This window comes from Malania oleifera, chromosome 12 (genome assembly GCF_029873635.1).
Source record: "Malania oleifera isolate guangnan ecotype guangnan chromosome 12, ASM2987363v1, whole genome shotgun sequence".
NCBI lineage: Eukaryota > Viridiplantae > Streptophyta > Magnoliopsida > Santalales > Ximeniaceae > Malania > Malania oleifera.
This window is the reverse complement of record NC_080428.1, coordinates 51,498,027-51,511,092: the sequence shown is the minus strand read 5'-3', so window position 1 is coordinate 51,511,092 and position 13,066 is coordinate 51,498,027.

Below are 13,066 nucleotides of genomic sequence, written 5' to 3'. Positions count from 1 at the left end.
GGATAAATCTATCCTCTGCAAGTGGTTTCATGAATATGTCTACCCATTGCTCATCCGTGCATACAAACTCAAGTGTCACATCTTATTTTTGCACATGATCATGAAGAAAATGATGTCGTATTTCTATATGCTTAGTTCGTGAATGTAATATGGGATTCTTTGAGATATTTATTGTACTTGTAATGTTTAATCTTATAGGAATTGTTCCATAGCTTAATCCCAAATCCATCAGTTGTTGCTTCATGTATAGCGTTTGGGCACAACAACTACCTGATGCTATGCATTTTGCCTCAACTGTGGAAAGAGTAACTGAATTTTGCTTCTTGGAGAACCAATAGACTAACAAATGTCCTAAGAAATGACAAGTAGCACTTGTGCTCTTCCTATCCACTTTGCTACTAGCAAAACCAGCATCTGAATAGCTGATAATCTCAAAAGATGTATACTTAAGATAGCATAACTCAAGTTCCACGATTCCTATCAGGTATCAAAGTATTCATTTTAACAGCTAGAAAATCTGATTCTTTTGGTTCAGCTTGAAATCTTGCACACAAACATACGCTAAACATTATGTCAGGTCTGCTGGCAGTCAGATATAGTAAGCTACCAATCATTTCATGATAAAGTTTGACATCTACTGGTATACCTTGTTCATCTTTGTCTAATTTCAATGAAGTGCTCATAGGTGTTCCTAGTATTTTTCCATCTTCCATATTAAACTTTTTGAGTAGATCTCTAATATACTTCGATTGATTTATGAATATTCCATGTTTCGCTTGTTTGATATGAAGTCTAAGGAAGAACTTTAGTTCACCCATCATGCTCATCTCAAATTCATTTTGCATAGTGTTAGAAAATTCATTACACAATTCTTTATTTGTAGCTCCAAATATGATATCATCTACATATACTTGAACTAGGAGAATGTCATCTTTCATAGACTTTATGAACAGAGTTGTATCTATCTCTCCTCTGATAAATCCATTTTCTAGTGAAAAACCGCTTAACCTTTCATACCAAGCTCTAAGAGCTTGCTTTAAACCGTACAAGGCTTTTGTTAGTCCATAAACGTGGTCTGGATTCTTATGGTTTTCAAAGCCTGGTGGTTGTTTTACATATACTTCTTTACTTATGTAACCATTTAAAAAAGCGCTTTTGACATCCATTTGATATACCTTGAAATCCTTAAAAGCAGCATACGCTAAAAGCATTCGAATGGCTTCCATTCTAGTTGCAGGTGCAAAGGTTTATTCAAAATCTATTCGTTCTTCTGGTTATATTCTTGAGCTACTAGTCTAGCCTTATTTCTAACAACTATCCCATGTTCATTTTTCTTGTTCTTATATATCCATTTTGTACCAATGATTTACTTATCCTTAGGTCTAGGAACTAATGTCCATACTTTGTTTCTCTCAAACTGGTTTAACTCTTCTTGCATGGACAACACCCATGATTCATCCTCAATTGCTTCACTCACATTCCTAGGTTCCTCTTGAGATAGAAAGACAAAATGGCTAATCATATTCCTAAGTGAGGATCAAGTGGCTACTCCACGTAATGGTTCACATAATATTAGATCAATGGGATGATTCTTTATGTACTTCCATTGTCTAGGTGGTTCATTAACCTCATTTTCAATTTGATTAGTTTTAGTGGATCGTTCCTTAATTTCATTTTTATTTTCTGAATCATTCTCAATGGATAGTTTCTAAAATTCCTTGTTTATCTCAAATTCATCTTCATTAGTTCTTTTGGAGAAGGGATTGGACTCATCAAACACTACATGAATGGATTCTGTAACATTTAATGTTCGTTTTTTGTATACTCTATAGGCTTAACTATTTAAGGCATACCCTAGGAAGATACCTTCATCTGATTTCACATCAAACTTTTCCAAATGTTCATTGTCTCTAAGTACAAAACATTTACAACCAAATACATGAATATATGATATGTTTGGTCTATGGCCATTCCATGATTCGTATGAAGTCTTATTAAGAGATGGTTTAATCAAAACTCTATTTAGAACATAGCAGGTGGTATTCACTGCCTCAACCTAGAAGTACTTAAGTAGTCTATGTTCGTTAAACATAGTTCTGGCAATTTCTTATATAAACCTATTCTTCCTTTCAACTACACCATTTTTTTGTGGTATTCTAGGACCCAAAAAATTATGAGCTATTCCAAATGAATTGCAGTAGTTTTCTATGCTTTGATTTTTAAATTCTCTATCCCTATCACTTCGAATTTTAGTGATAGTATATCCCTTTTCATTTTGAATTTTCTTGCATGGGTTTATGAATTGTTCGCACGCTTCATCTTTGTGGCCTAGAAATAGTACACATGTATATCTTGAAAAATCATCAACTATGACGAATGTGTATGATTTTTCTCCTAAACTCTGAATTGGGTTTGGACCAAATAAGTCTAAGTGTAGCATTTGAAGTGGTTTAGTTTTGGAGATTTCTTTCTTCTTCTTAAAGCTTGTTTTTGCTTGTTTTCCTTGTTAACAAGCCTCACAGATTTTGTCTTCGATGAATTTTGTCTTAGGCTATCCCTTAACTAAGTCTCCCTTAACTAGTTTAGATATTAAGTCCATGTTTGTGTTTCCTAGTCTCCTATGCCAAATCGAATTAATTTAATTCATAGCATAGAGGCATGTCACACTCTGTGAGGTTAAGTTATCAAAACTAGTGGTATAAACGTTTTCATTACGCTCAGCAGTGAACAATATCTTATTATCAATTTTCTGTTCAATAATGCACTTGTCATGTTCAAAAGACACTTTGTAACCTTTATCACACAGTTGGCTTATACTCAATAAGTTGTGCCTTAAACCATCAACTAGTAAAATATCATCTATAATTAGTGATGAATCATTACCAACTTTACCTACACCTGTGATCCTTCCCTTAGCATTATCCCCAAAAGTGACAAATCCTTCATCATTGGGTGTGATGGATGTGAACTTCGCTTTATCCCCGATCATGTGACGTGAATATCCTCTATCCATATACCATCTATCTTTTGAGGAGGATGATATTAAGCATATCTGCAAGACATAATCTGATAACTACTTTTGGTACCGAGATTTTCTTGGGTCCATGGGGGTTAGTACTAGATTCTCTTTTGACTTTCCAGACTTTCTTAATTTTGACATCTTTATTTCTGAAAGGACGATCAAATTTTAGGTGACCAAACCTCTTACATTTAAAACATGTAATATTTTTATGATAATCCTTAGTTGGAACATATGATTTTGACTCTCTTACCAAATATCCCATGTAAAGATGTCGCTGTTTTAGATTTTCTTTCCCATTAAAACCAACACCTTTCTTTTCTAGGGAATTTCTTTGAGTTCCTAGAACTTTTTCAAAATTATTTTGTCTTTCAGTAAATTTACAAATAATCTCAGATTTATCTTTCAAATTCTTTTCCAACTTCTCAATTTATAAATCTTTGTCCTTCATGAAAGATGCATGAAATTCATTTTGACGTTCAACTAAACTTGAAAGTTATTTGACGTTATTTTTCAAATAAAAAATTTTCTTAGTTTCTTCTCAAGCATTTTAATAGTATACAAATATTCTTGTTTCAGTTCATCATATGAAAGCATGTCATTCTCATTTTCAGAATCACATGAATAATAAGAAGATGATGAGAATGATGATTGTACCTTAACGTCATCATATACCATTAGACACAGATTGGCAATCTCGTCATCACTGGATTTAGATTCTGAACAAATTGTGTTGTGTGTATTCCAACCAAATTTTAGTGCTTTCTTCTTTTTCTTGGAGGCTTTCATTGGTTTGGGACACTTAGGCTTGATATGTCCAACCTCTTTGCAGTTGTAGCATGTTGGTGGATCTTCCTTCTTTTTCTTCATGCCCGACTCTCCTCTTTCTGATTTTGAGTTTCGAAATTTTCTGTTGACCTTCTTATTCTTCTTCAAGTACTTCTCGAACTTTTTTGTTAGCAAGGCCATGTCGTCATCCGATTTTGAATCACTTCTCTCACTTGAGCGGTGAGATGATGCCTTAAGCACTGTGGCTTTCTTTGCTTTGCTTTGCTCATTCTTCCTCTCACTTATTGCAAGCTCATAGGTGATAAGAAATCCAATGAGTTCATCAACAGATATCTCCTCGAGATTTCTCCATTCTGCTATTGTCGTAACTTTTGCTTCCCAAACTGGAGATAGTCCCCTGAGTATTTTTCTAATCAACTCATAAGTAGGGTAAGTTTTTCCAAGTGCATTTAAATAATTTGTGATGTGTGTGAATCAAGTGTACATGGATTGAATAGATTCATTAGTGAAATTGGGAATAACTTATCAAGAGGTGGGGGGCTGAATTGGCTTTTAAAAATTTCTTTTTAAAGTCCTCAACTTCTTTCAATATTTAACCAATTTTTTGACTTGTTTATCTATTTTGTCAATCAACCAAGAACTTGATTTCTTTTAAACAATCAATAAGACAACTAATAAAACATTCAATCTTCAACCACAATTTGTTTGCCAAATATAAGTTCACTGCAGTACTATTAGATTGATGGAAGATTCAAGATTCAATACTTTCTGAAATATAAACACAATTCACTCAATCTCAAGATTTATACCATTCAATCACAATATATATATAGTATATGTAACTTTCAGCTTTTGTATTTTATTTAGCCCTGTGGTGAATGTGAGTTTGAACAAAGTCCAGTATATATGAAATTGCTTCTTCAATATGATGTTCAATATAAAATCCAATTACTCTTTCCAAACTTCAGAATTCAAATAAACTCTTAAGTTAATTTATCTTTGGGATGTTTAACCAAGTAACGCACTCCCGTATGGTTTCCGCAAAGTATGGTTTAAACAACGTACTCCCTTTCGGTTTTTGCAATCCCAAATCAAAACTAAACCTTAAGTTTGTTTGATTTCCAAATATACGTAGTTTGTATGATTTTCAAATTTAAACCATCCACACAATTGAAATAAGTACTCAAAATTAAGAGTAAGGGAAAGAGAGAGTGAGACGGAGATTTTTACGAGGTTTGACTTATACTCAGCCTATGTCCTCGCCTTTGGTAAACCACCAAAGGATTCACTAAACGTATTCCTTTAACAGGCGGAACAAACCTTTACAACACTCTTTGGTTAAGGCTAGAGCCCACCTTCTTCAAATGATATCCCTTCGTCTGGTCACTCCTTAACTACGCTAAAGCCCGCCTCTCTAAGCAATATCCCCTTGCTTAGCCAACGATCCAAACAATCCTTGGAATCGTTAATCTACAAGATACAAATAAAATATTTGTGTACAAAGAATTTGCTCCTACAAGAGCTGATTAGTACAACAATTCAAAACTATATACTTCAAAGTAAATAACAATATGGAAATTAACTTGAAGCTCAATGAAGTATATCACCGATTAATTCTTTTAGTGATTGAAAGATTTAGAATTTGTAACACAATTCTGATGGAAGAAGATCAGCAAAATATCAGTTGAATTCATGTAAGTTGAGGGCAAGAGAGAGCCTTGAGAATTTGAGAGCAATTGAGAGAGATTTTGAATTTTTGCTGAATTTGAATTCTTGGTGTATTGATTCAATAATATTTGAGGCTTATTTATAGACTTTAAAAGGTATGTAACTTGGTCCCCAAGTGACTTGGAGTATCCCCTAAGTTTTCACAAAGTTTGAGCCCTAAGCAAACCATTTAAAAAATGTTTCCATTGAGGTTTTTTTAAAAATCTGTTCGTGGCAGTCACTTGCCACACTTTGGCAGTCGCCTGCTATGTTATTTTTAAAAGAGAAGTAAGGGCAGTAGGGTGGCTGTCATCTGCCAGGACATAGCCAGTTGCCTGGCTTGACCACCCAGGCGCCTGTCCTGGATCAGACAATCTACTGGTTGCTGTTAGCTTCAAGCACTCTTCTATTTTGCAATCATAACTTTTTATGTGTAACTCCAAATTTGATGATCTTGGTGTCAAAGGAAAGGTAACAGAAAGTCCTACAACTCTCTTGTTGAACACTTTTTAAAATAAGGATTTTGTGATAGAGAAAAATGCACCTCAATGCAGATGTAGAAAAATTAACAGCATTTGGAAAATCCTCTTTATGGTGCTTTTCATTCCAAAAATGATTCTAACCTTTTTGAAATAATTTTTGACCTTATAAAAATATTTTCCAAGTATGTTAAAAGGTATCTAGGTCCAATAAATTAACCTAAGAGTTTCATGTATCCATATTGAAATTATTTGAAATACTTACATGAAATTTCCAATAAACTCTTTCAAATTTTCAATTCTTGAATTCCTTGAGGTCTTTATGCTTGCTTCATCTTTCTTTGAGCTTTCATCAAGTTATCTTTAATCCTCATGCTCTCATAATCTTCAAGCTTTATCTTTAAATCAAATTTTGAATCCACGCTTCAAGCTTGATATAATCATCCTTATTTGAAGTACAAGCTTTCATGAATTCTTTAACCTTGCATTCATAATTGAGTTCTGAAAATACATCAATTAAACAAAACATGTTAAGTTCTACTTGTTTTTTAGCATCTAAACAAGACGTTAAGCCTTGTAAGACCAACAATCAGCAGTCATTTTAAATGCTTTATATTCACTGGTGAACATGTCTATCCTTCTATCTTTTACTTCCTTAGTGTCTTCATATGTAACTTCTAATTTTTCACAAATTTCTTTAGCAGTGTTACATGTTGTTACCCTATTAAATTCATTTACATCTAATAGATGGAAAAGCAAATTCATCGCAATAGCATTTATTTGCACTGATTTCTAGTATTCTTCAGTATACTCATCTTCAATTTTAGGTACATTTACCATATCAATTACTTTCATGGGAACATGATTTGCCTTAGTAACTATTTTTCATTCCTTTCAATCTACATTTAACAGGTATATGCTCATCCTACGTTTCCAATAGGTATAATTTACACCACAGAAAATTGGTGGTATAGTGGACGAGTGTCCCTCATTGAATGGAGTTACACCGATGTGTGTCATGTGATCTTTTTACAAATGAACAATTAAGTCCATGGGCTTCTTCTCCATTTCCAATAGGGTTATCCAATTTGGCGCCATCTCCATAACATGACTATATTGAGCTTTAAAAGCTTTGGCCAGGTCTCCCCATATACAGATCCGTGCTCTATCCTGGTGGATATACCACCTGGCTGCCGTTTTGGTCACACTGCTGTCACGATGTCCCGGAGCACGTGTGCCTCGGAGTGACGAAATAAAAATAGGTTTTAAAATTTTTGGGAAAAACAAGGAATTCTCGGAGTCACCACTAACCTTTTAGTGTGGTTAGAACACTTAACTATTACCACGTTAAGGGTAGAATGGGTCTACGTTACCAGAGCTGGGGTTGGAAGTTCGGTTACGTGAGGGGAAGGTATGAGCACCCCCTACACACCCGTTCTTACGAACAGTACCTAATTAATTTGGAATTATCCCAAAGTTAATCTAAAAAAGTCTTTAGAATTACTCCCTATCAGTGAACTTACCAATACACATGCGAAATAAATAATACAAAAATACATATATATATATATATATATATATATATATATATATATATATATACTATATACTCCCTCAGAATCGGGATACGTGAAGCCCTAAAGCTCCAACCCTCTCATTAAAATAATAGGGATAAAAAATTGAAAATATTTAATAACAATATTATGATACTAGAGTAATAACAAATTAATACAAGTACTAAAAATAACGCAATTGAATCTACATATGCGTCAAAAGGGAATAACAATAATAACTAATAATAGTAATAATAATAATAGTGTTGATAATAATATTGGTAACAATAATATTAATGGTAATGATAAATGTGATAATAACAATAAATAATAATAATAATAATAACGACAATGGTAACATTGATAAATGCAACAATAGTAATGATAAATTAAGATAATAAACAACAATGATAGTAATAAAGTTAATAGTAATAATAGCAAATATTATTAATAATAATATACATGTCTTAACAATATAAAAGTTACCTTTAGTACTAACATGCAATTAAGGATATGTACACTACACATATTGGTAAATCACTAACTAAGGAAACAAATCAAACTTAGGGTTAATAATATGGAAACCAATGAGAAGCCAAGAAAGTAATGACATTGTGGAAAAGATTTATTTCTAAAATTAATATGTACTTATACAATATGGCCACCAAAATTAATACACAACCCTAAATATACAAATACTAAACATAAAATCAGCGCAACTAAAAATCCTAAATGCACACAACAATGACTATGGCCTATTTAAATAAATACAACCAAAACCCTAAATATTAATCATACTACTTAAATATGGTCCTAAAAATAAAAAAGAAAACCTTAAATATTAACGTATAACATGAATATGGCACACTTGATAATATTTGACACTCAAAACTTATTACATTTAAATATCACGCAATAGAACTCTTACCTCCGCAGTGAAACAAAATCCTAACAAAAATGAGAACGAACATATTAGTATTTAAAATAATTACCGCAAAAAAAATATAAACAAATATCACATCAATAAAATGAAACCATAAACACAATATCAAAATTTTAACGTATATACAAGAAAAAGCCTAGAGATACGAACATTCACTACATACCATGATAAATAATATATTAATATAAATACATATACAATGAAGTCTTGAGCTTTAAATATTAAAACAAATCAAAATAAGAAAAGAAACAGAAAAATAAATAACTAAATTAATTAATTAATTAATAAACAAATGAACATCAAATATATATAAAACTTGAATAAATATTATTACAAAAGATGAAAAAAAAATTCTGCAAAAAATAAATTAAAGTGAGTATACATATCTATATAACACCAACTAAATGTATGATAAAAAAATTTAAACTTTACATATTCGTGTGTATATATATATATATATATATATATATATATCTGTGTGTGTGTGTGTGCGCGCGCGCGCGTGTGGCTTGCATGAAAGGAGCTTACCGCCGGAGGTGGATCGCCGGAGCTGGAAGGGGAGGTCACCGGAGTGTTGGGCTACTGTGGTGCTGCGGGTGTAGTGCTGTTGTGGTGGTCGGAGGTCCTGGGGGCTGGTGTAGCAGCGGTGGTGGCTCGCGGATTTGCTGGCTGGCCGTGAAGGTTGATGGAGGAGATTCAACTGCTGCAGGGGCTCGCCGGTGAGGTCGTGGGAGGCTAGATGTTGGCCAGAGATTGGTGTAGCAGTGATAGCAACAAGATAGGGCGGAGAATAAAGTTGTCGATGACGGGGTAGGGCTGCTGTGTACGTGGAGCTGCCGCCACTATGCCTTCTGCGAGGAGTCAGGGGTGTTAGCCGGAAAGGAGATGGTTCGGGTGGCTCTAGTTCATGCTGGCATTAGGGTGGTTGCAGGGGCTATGGGCTTCTCTGGAAGGTGTGGTGCGGTGTGGCTGCGGCTGGGTGTAGGCGAAGAAGAAGAAGAAGAAGCTCTCTTTTTTACTCTATTTGGGCGTCCCCCTGCTGTGCGCTCCCTTCCCTTTCTTTTATAATCCCTTTTCCCAAAACCCTAATAGCGAATACCACATAATAATAATAATAATAATAATAATAATAATAATAATAATAATAATAATAATAATAATAATAATAATAATAAGTAAATAAGGTAAATATTAAAAATAATGGTTGATAATGATAATAATGGTAACATTACTAATAAAAAGCAAAGATAATAATAATAATAATAATAATAATAATAATAATAATAATAAAGAAATAGTATTAATATTAATAATGATGAATATAGAAATAGTAATAATAAATGATAATAATAATAATAATAAAGTAGTAATATATGATAATAATAATAAAATAAAAATATAAACAAAAATACTAATTCTAATGATAATAATAAAAATAGTAAAAGTAATAATAATAATAATAATAATAATAATAATAATAATAATAATAATAATAAGGTAATGGTAATAATAATAATAGTATAGCAATGATAATTTTTTGCCCGGGTAAAAATAGGGTGTCTACAGCTGCCCCTCTTTGTAGGCTTTGTTGTTTCAATGTAACGGTAGGAGCTCTCTTACATTTTTTGTAACAACAAGCCTGCAAAGATAAAAGACACCTATTTTAGTTAGGCCACACAACTCCCTATGACTTTCAGGTCAATCGAGAATTATTTATTTCTGCCAACTAGGGATGATTTGCACTAAATATAAGAATCCAGGCCAGAGTATGCAGCATTGTCTTACACTAGATGTAAGAATCTAGGTTGAGGTACACAGGGATAGCTTGCTGTGAATGTAAGAATCTGAGCTGTAGCGGATACGATGATCCGAGCCATGGGACATAATGATGGCTTGTTGCGAATGTAAGAATCTGAGTCGTAGCATATACGACGATCTGAGTCATGAGACACAATGATGACTTGCTGCAAACGTAAGAATCTGAACCGTAGCGGATACGATGATCTAAGCCATGGGACACAATGATGGCTTGCCGCGAATGTAAGAATCCGAGCGGTAGCGGATACGATGATCCGAGCTATGGGATACAATGATGGCTTACTGCGAATATAAGAATCTGAGCCGTAGCGAATACAATGATCCGAGCCATAGGACACAATGATAGCTTACTTCGAACGTAAGAATCTGACCCGTAGCAGATACCATGATTTGAGCCATGGGATACAACGATGGCTTGCTTCGAATGTAAGAATCCAAGCCATAGCGGATACCTTGATCCGAGCCATGGGACACAACAATGGCTTGCTTCGAATGTAAGAATCTGAGCCGTAGCGGATACGATGATCCGAGCCATGAGACACAACGATGGCTTGCTTCAAATGTAAGAATCTGAGCCGTAGCGGATACGATGATCCGAGCCATGGGACACAATGATGGCTTGCTTCGAATGTAAGAATCCAAGTCGTAGCTGATATGATGATTCGAGCCATGGGACACAACGATGACTTGTTTCGAATGTAAGAATCCGAGCCGTAGTGGATACAATGATCCAAGCCATGGGACACAATGATGACTTGCTTCGAATGTAAGAATCCGAGTCGTAGCGGATACGATGATTCGAGCCATGGGAAACAACAATGGCTTGCTTCGAATGTAAGAATCTGAGTCATAGCGGATACGATGATCCGAGCCGTGGGACACAACAATAACTTGCTTTGAATATAAGAATCTAAGCCGTAGCGTATACAATGATCTGAGCCATCTCAACTAGTAACAAAGTGTGAAAACAAAGTTTGGAAAATGGTTACTCTATTTGGAAAATGCACTTGGGGTAAGGTCCGAATGTCAATAAATGAATCCCCTTGTCTTTGGGATTTGTTGCCCCAGTTTCAAAATAAATCAATGTGTTTCTAGGGTTAGCTCCCCCCAGTTTCCAAGTAAATCAATGCGCGCACGGGGTCAGCTACCCCAGCTCAAATATTAGCACAGCAGGAATCTCTCAATCAAGGATGTCAAATGATCGTTCAAAAGCTTAAGACAAGTGTGAAGGGTGCTCTATTGCTGCTCGTGATGCTAGAATGCAATGATATGCTACTACATGTATGCATATTACTAACTTATGATACTAGAATGCAGTGATATGTTGCTATAGATATACATGTTGCTAACTTGTGATTATATGTATGCAATTTTTCATTTTTTATTTTTTATTTTTATTTTTTTTGCTCAATGCATGAAATGCATAATGATGCATGAAATGTATGATAATGCGTAAAATGTATGGTAATGCGTGAAATGTATGGTAATACATGAAATATATGATAATGCCTGAAATGTAGGGTGACGCATAAAATACATGAGAATGCATGATTTGTAGGGTAATGCACGAAATGCATGACAATACATGAGATGTAGATAATGCATGAAATGCATGAAATTTAGGTAATGCATGATCAACAACCTCGTCTCTTATCTTAGCCATGTTTTTTCGAATTTTTGCATGAAACTTGCCGCATTTTTTACTTATCTTGGCTCAATTTTCTTGATTCATGCAACCATGGAAGTGATTGACTTGGCTCAAATGAAAATCACAAAATCTGCCCTAGTTGAATGGACCTATAGCTGATCTTGACATGATTTCATATTCTAATCTGATAAGAATGCGCTTGAATGGGTCCCACTGAAACTCAATTTGACATTTGTCCTAGTTAAATTTATCTGCTATTGATCTCGACTCTATTGTTGGATTCTTCTTGAATAAGCAGATCTCTGAAACCTGGCATAACATTTTCCCTAGTTAGGCTGCTCTTTCTCCACAGGTATCTTCTTCATAAAAACTATTAGTGATTTTTAAACTCTTTGACTATCCATCCTTTTTTATTGTTTTAAAGAGTAAGAAGTTTTTTTATTTTTATTTCTATTTTTTTTTTTTTTTTTGTGAACGAGGAATGATTATGCAATTATGACATCAACTTGCTAAATCAAAAGGCCACACATACAAAATAGATTGTTTTACCGTGTTTCAATGCTATTAAAGGGAGAATTCATACTAGTATTCAAAAGTCGTATAACATTGATTTCCCAGCCTAGATGACTGTCTTCAACTTCAACTGCCCCATTTTCATCAAGGGTCACTCATCCTTTTTGTTTTATCCTGTTGTGAAACTAGTAGAAATCACTCGTCTAATTGTTGCCTTTAGTTTAGTCAAGTTCAATCCATGTTTTGATCTTAAGATGTTCTTTAAGACTCGGGACGAAATGTAGGCTCAAGAATGTAGGCTTTCAAAATAAAAGGGAAACTAAGGCTTAAAAACCCACCCCATGATGATGTTTTATACCCCCAGTTAGAGTTGAGGCGCTTTACAAGATATTGACCGAACTTGTTATTTAAACAAACTGTCTACGTACCTTTTTAGGATCAGGTCATTACGTAGTTCAGACTCATTATTGAGTATGACAAATCATTTGAGATAATAACATATACCACTCTAGTCATGACTTTTATTTGGACCGTAATGTAGGCTAGGGATATGGGTTCACTACAAAAAATAAGTTATTAATGACGGTTCAAAACTCA